Source organism: Phoxinus phoxinus, assembly GCF_949152265.1.
Source record: "Phoxinus phoxinus genome assembly, chromosome: 16".
In the NCBI taxonomy this organism is placed as follows: Eukaryota; Metazoa; Chordata; class Actinopteri; order Cypriniformes; family Leuciscidae; genus Phoxinus; species Phoxinus phoxinus.
The window spans coordinates 30,898,964-30,904,818 of record NC_136891.1 but is presented as its reverse complement, the minus strand read 5'-3'; positions in this window follow the sequence as shown (position 1 = coordinate 30,904,818).

The following is a 5,855-nucleotide window of genomic DNA, read 5'->3' as shown; positions in this document are numbered from 1 at the left end:
ACAACTAATGGTTTCGACTGTTGTGTTGTAATTGATTACGTTCACTTACGGCATAATATTCTAAATATGGCGAATTCCGGGTAAACCTTCGGCTTAGAAGTGTGACGATTTACTCATTGTGTAAAACCAGTGCCTACCCAGTACTAATTCAGACTTACACATTTAACACACAGAGTGCTAACTTCGACACTGCATTTTTTTAACCACACTAAAACATTGTAAAAGTGAAAACTGCATTAATACAGCATCTAAATTATCAAACTTGCCCTGTAAAAATGGAAACCGCATAGCCTAATAGCTTACTGTGTTGACATTCACATTACTAAAAAGAAAGGTAAAGTTCCATTTGCCACCCTTTTTTACTTTCCACATTTTTTACATTTTATTTAAAGCTGGCACATTTACATTGCCAATAAAGTCACCATGAAACCTCTCATCATTTTTAATCAACTTCCCTCCCTCTTGTAACAACATTTCTGATGAAGTGTTTACTGACACAAGGTTAGGACAACCAGTCACTCACATGAGATCACACTCACAGCAAACCATAACGTTTAACTCAGATATACATCACAATATGGAAAGAAAAGACTATTGCAACTTCTGTTTCAGTCTATTTTTGCAGTGCAGCTGTTAAACTGCAGGTGCATTATAAAAATAATTTGACAGAACTTTAGTTATATATATTGTATCGATCTTAACTTGTATTTCACTGAACTATAAAATGTTGTGTCCTAAACTGCAGCTGCATTACACTGACTGAACTCTATTTGTCCTGCGGCGAATGCAATTAAATCATGGGGAAGTCAAATCTGAACTGCAATTTTTATACAGTTACACTACAGTGGACTTCAAGTACGCTTTATTAAAATAGATGCAATGCATACAACATTAGTACTACAGTACCAAAGCATTTTAGCCATTTTTTATTGTGTAGCATCATATTTACGGTGGCCCAATAGTGCATAACACAACAAAATTTAAAAAGCAAACATACGTTTACAATACAACAAAATCAAGCCACAACACAACGAGTTTGACCAGATTGACTTACAACAGGTGAAATTTTGCCAATACCTGCCTTAATGTGTGTACAGTAAACAATTATTTTTAGAATAAAATTACTGTAATTCACCAAAAGTTTTTTTTTTCTTCATGTTCCAGGTTGTATACGTTCCTGGTAACCAGATTGACTTACTACAGGTTTTTTTCATGCTGTAATACATTGGCTGTAATACATTCCCAGTGACCAGACTGACCACTGGTGAAATATTGACAATACCTTACAGTATTTTTTTTAATAAAAAAGAACTATTTCACCAAAACAGTTTCAAAGGATGTAGTACGCTCCTAGTGACCAGTCTGACTTACTACAGGTGAATAATGCAAAATCTCACCTGTACTCAGCCAGTCTGTCTGGTCACTAGGAATGTACTACAACCATTGGAACATGGAAAAAAAACCTTTAGGTGAATTACAGTATTTTTTCTAGAAATAATTATTTACTGTACATACTGTACATTATTTTTCTTTTCAAAATTTTAACAATTTCACCAGTAGTAAGTCAGTCTTGACCATAGAAACCTACTACAAGCTTTGAGTATGAAAAAACCCTTTTGGCGAATTACGGTAATTGTTTTCTAAACAAATTATTGTTTACTGTACATACATTAAAGCAGGTATTGGCAAAATACCTATAGTAAGTCAGTCTGGTCACTTGGAATGTATACAGCCTTAGGAACATGGAAAAAAATGGTGAATAGGGTAGGCTATGTCGAACGTCCCATGACCAAACCGGAACTCTGGTCTCATCGCATCCGCTTGTCAGATAAAGTGTTAACAGCAACTGATGCCGATATCTATTTACTTTTAAGGTATTCAGCTAAACTACCTAGTTCACTTTGTTATTGGTGTTTTATTCTATTTAAATATCTAAACGTTAGTGTGAAGAAGAAAAATTGATTTTTTTTTAGATATCAATCTGCATATGCGAGGAACATTGGTTATGCTCATCTTTGCTCGCTCCTTTTAAATGATCTTGAGCAAAACAGCACATTTTTTCACAAAGCACATACAAAGACCTGAACCAGCGATGCGATCTGTTTTACGGAATACGGACGTTAAAACTGCAGTCCGTAGTCTTTACTCTTTGTCGCCATCTCTGTTCGAAATCTGCAATTGCAGTTATTCACGGAATTATCAACTTTACGTGGGTTGTGCCTCAGCACGGCACAGTGTGGATGAATCCAATGTTTTGAGCAGAATGTGCGGCTGTCATTACTGACATACTACTGTCATTCGGAATCACAGATTATACTTTTTGGAAGTTTGACCAACATAAGAATCTTCACTGGAAAATGTCATCTGAACAAGTAAGTAACATCCCCTTTTAATAATAATAATAATAATTTGTTACATTTATATAGCGCTTTTGTTTTTACCAACTAAGGGGGAAAAATAGCAGTAAATCTAACGCTCGCTTATCATGTCACGTCAAACCATGCAAATTATAGGCCTACTTTGTTCTCAAATTGTTAATGTTAACAACATCAGCATTGCGTGACTACGTTTAATGTGTATTAGGGCTACCTGTAGTTCAGTTTCCATTTCTGTGCAGTCTAATTTCTAATAGGCTCTATGCACGATCGTTTCCGCGTTTTGTCTCAGCCCGCCCAGTTACATCCGGTGCTGCGTCGGAAGCCGTTTTTGCATTAGGTGGAGATAATAGCAAATTACACTCTGTTTACAAGAACTTCCAGCGGTTAACGTGAATTATGTTTACAATATTGTGAGGCAGGTGATAAGTCTGAAGTTTAAAACTTTCCTCTTCCTTCTCACAAATGGACCATTGACTATCTATCTATATTTCCTTGTTGAACCTTACTCTATCATCCCACATATATCATCATTTATCACACCTGCAATATAGAGGTTTCATTGAGTTTCATCCGGCGCTGCGTGTTCAGCTCCTCCGTCCACACTCAGCCCCCATGGCGGGTTCAACGTTTCAAGCATATTATATTCTAAATCCCAAACCTGAATCATATAAACGCAATTAGTGCTCTATATATCTGTCTGTCCATTAAACCTTTTCCTAAACTATCCTCATTCATCATTCTATCCTCTCCATTCTTCAAATGACTGAATAATACATCCCTTAAAATATTATACTTAAAAATAAATAATATGACATACATTCACACCACACACATCGTACATAATCCATTTTCATGCAACCCCATAATTGTGCATAGAGCTATTGTCATACCAACAAATTAATGTTCCTTGGAACTGGTTCTTACATGTCCAGCAGAAAAAAAGCTCTGCGTCCGTTTTGAACCCCTTTTTTTATTATTTAAAGGTCATTTTAATTCATACGAATGATACACCACTTGGTGGAATTTGCAGACGTTCCCTTAGGCATCAAAGCCTTCTCGAGTATAAATGTGCATGCACCTAGGTGATTTTGAATTCATATTTCATGTCGATATTCAATTGTCGTGGTATTGCTATCTTTGTAAGCATAGTGCGAAATACGGGGGGGTCCGGGGGGGCTCGACCCCCCCGATTAATCCATGAGACCCCCTGAAAGACTCAAAAGCAAAATTTGAAGGGGGTCTCAAATTTTGTCAAAAATAAAATAAAAAACATTTTATTGTCACTAATGGTCACTAAAATGTTTTTAAGCTCACCATGTCCAGTATTCAGAATTCAAAACATTTATTCACAATCAAAAATATTTTCTTATTTTTGCCAAGCGGAGCAAGCCAGTCCAGTGCACGTATGCAAATTAGCCATATGCGCCAAATAGAAGAAGAACGTTGAGAAAACATACTAAAAATGGCTAGCAAGCGAAAGCTTCACCAGAGTGTATCACTCACCCACTTTGGGTTCACAAACTTCACATCCAAAAAGGTTGCACTCAGAGATGAAGGCCCACTCGCTACCAAAACAGAGGATCCTCTCCCACCCAGTGACTCCCCAGAAGCATATCGATTTGAAGCCGAGTGCTTCAAAGACGAAGCAGATGCTGAGGTAACTTTAGCGGCTATAGTTCTGCTAGCAAAAGTTGTGTTGCTAGCTGTCACGTATTAGCCGGGACGTCCCGTATATTAGGATTAATATATTCGTCCCGTTTATTGACTGCAGTGATCTAACCACAGACTGATACAGCAGCAACACGACACATGAGAATTATCATGACACCGCCATCATACAATCACAGCCTACTCGTCACGCGCATCAGACCATACAAATAACAAACTCTAAACTGAGAATTAATCATTTTTTTGTGACAAATCAAAATCATTATTTTGTGACAAAACAGAATCCTCTGCTGTCTGGTCGCTCCCGGTTCGATCCGGACTCAAGCTATAATGGCAAATCCCTTTACAATCACTGTCCAGTTTTTATTTTGGCAAATCAGTTTTGGCGAATTCAAACAACGTGATTATTGTTCATGAGTCCAACATCCATCCAGCCACGCAAAAAACAAACAAAAATGCTCGAGAAACATTTCTGAATATTATTAATGAAAGTTATTATTGAAAAAAAAAATTATGATGATGATGAACTTAACCCTTGAGTGTTTTCAATATGTAATATAACTGTTCATATCTGTTCTGTTACAGTTTGTTTCTGTTACAGACATTTGTACAATTATATGAAAAAAAGAAGAATAAATGATAAACTCTAAAAACTAAACTTTTCTCTTTGTAACATCTTTTTCAGGGTTGATTGTAATCATAATGTAACATTATTGAAAAATAATAATAATAATTCAAAGCAAAAAATTGTCCATGTTATCCCCATAAATTAAATGTAGAAATTTGGGTCTTTTCTAAAGTGAATTTTACATAAAAAAAGCGTTTTTTGTAGAAATGTGAAGTAAAAACATTAATAACCAGAGTAAAATTACATTTGTTTAAATAAAAACTATTATTTTGTTACACAATTACATTTTGTTGCACATGTCTGCATTGTAATGCACAACTTTGCCTCTTCTTGTTATAAAACAACATGCATCCAAACAACTTTAGTCAATGCAACCTCCTACGTCAGTGATGCTTTACGAATACTATAGCATATCGGATTAGCAAAAATTGTTACGTGTGTGTGTGTTGTCATGTAGGCTATATACTGATTGTCTTGGCTTGCATGCATCCATGAAATATTGTAATGTTATAGGCCTACTGCATAGAGAGAAAATTTTGATCGGTATTGCGCAACAATCGGGAGATGGGGACCCCCCCGAATATTGATGGGTAATTCGCACACTGTTTGTAAGACTGCCAACTCTATAGAACAGTGGCACGGAAACTAACTTTACAGCTCTCCGAGAGCCCCCTAGTGGTCGGGAGCATTTACGTGTTGTGTTGTGTTGTGTTGTGTTGTGTTGTGTTGTGTTGTGTTGTGTTGTGGCTTGATTTCATTGTGGTGTGGCTTGTTTTCGTTGTGTTGTCAACTAAATGTTTGCTTTGCTACTGCATGGGCCACTGTACATATTACTACACAAAACTACACATTTAACCGTGGATTAATGCAATATCATATCAATTCATGGTTGCAAAACATGGACATTTTGCTGTTAGGCTCCACAGACATCAAAATTGAGTCTGTAAAATGTCTACTGAATTATCATTGTAGAACTCATGCAGGAGTCTGATTATTCAAAGTCTCCCTGCACTGTTAAAGGACAAGTTCAGTATTTTACACTTAAAGCCCTGTTTTCAGATTGTTTCTGATGAAATAGAACAGTTAAGATTGAAATTTGGGTTAGTTGCTACCACAGAAACCGAATTGCATATTTAAAAGTTTTTTTTTCTTTTCCTGCAATTTTAAAAAAAATGTATTCC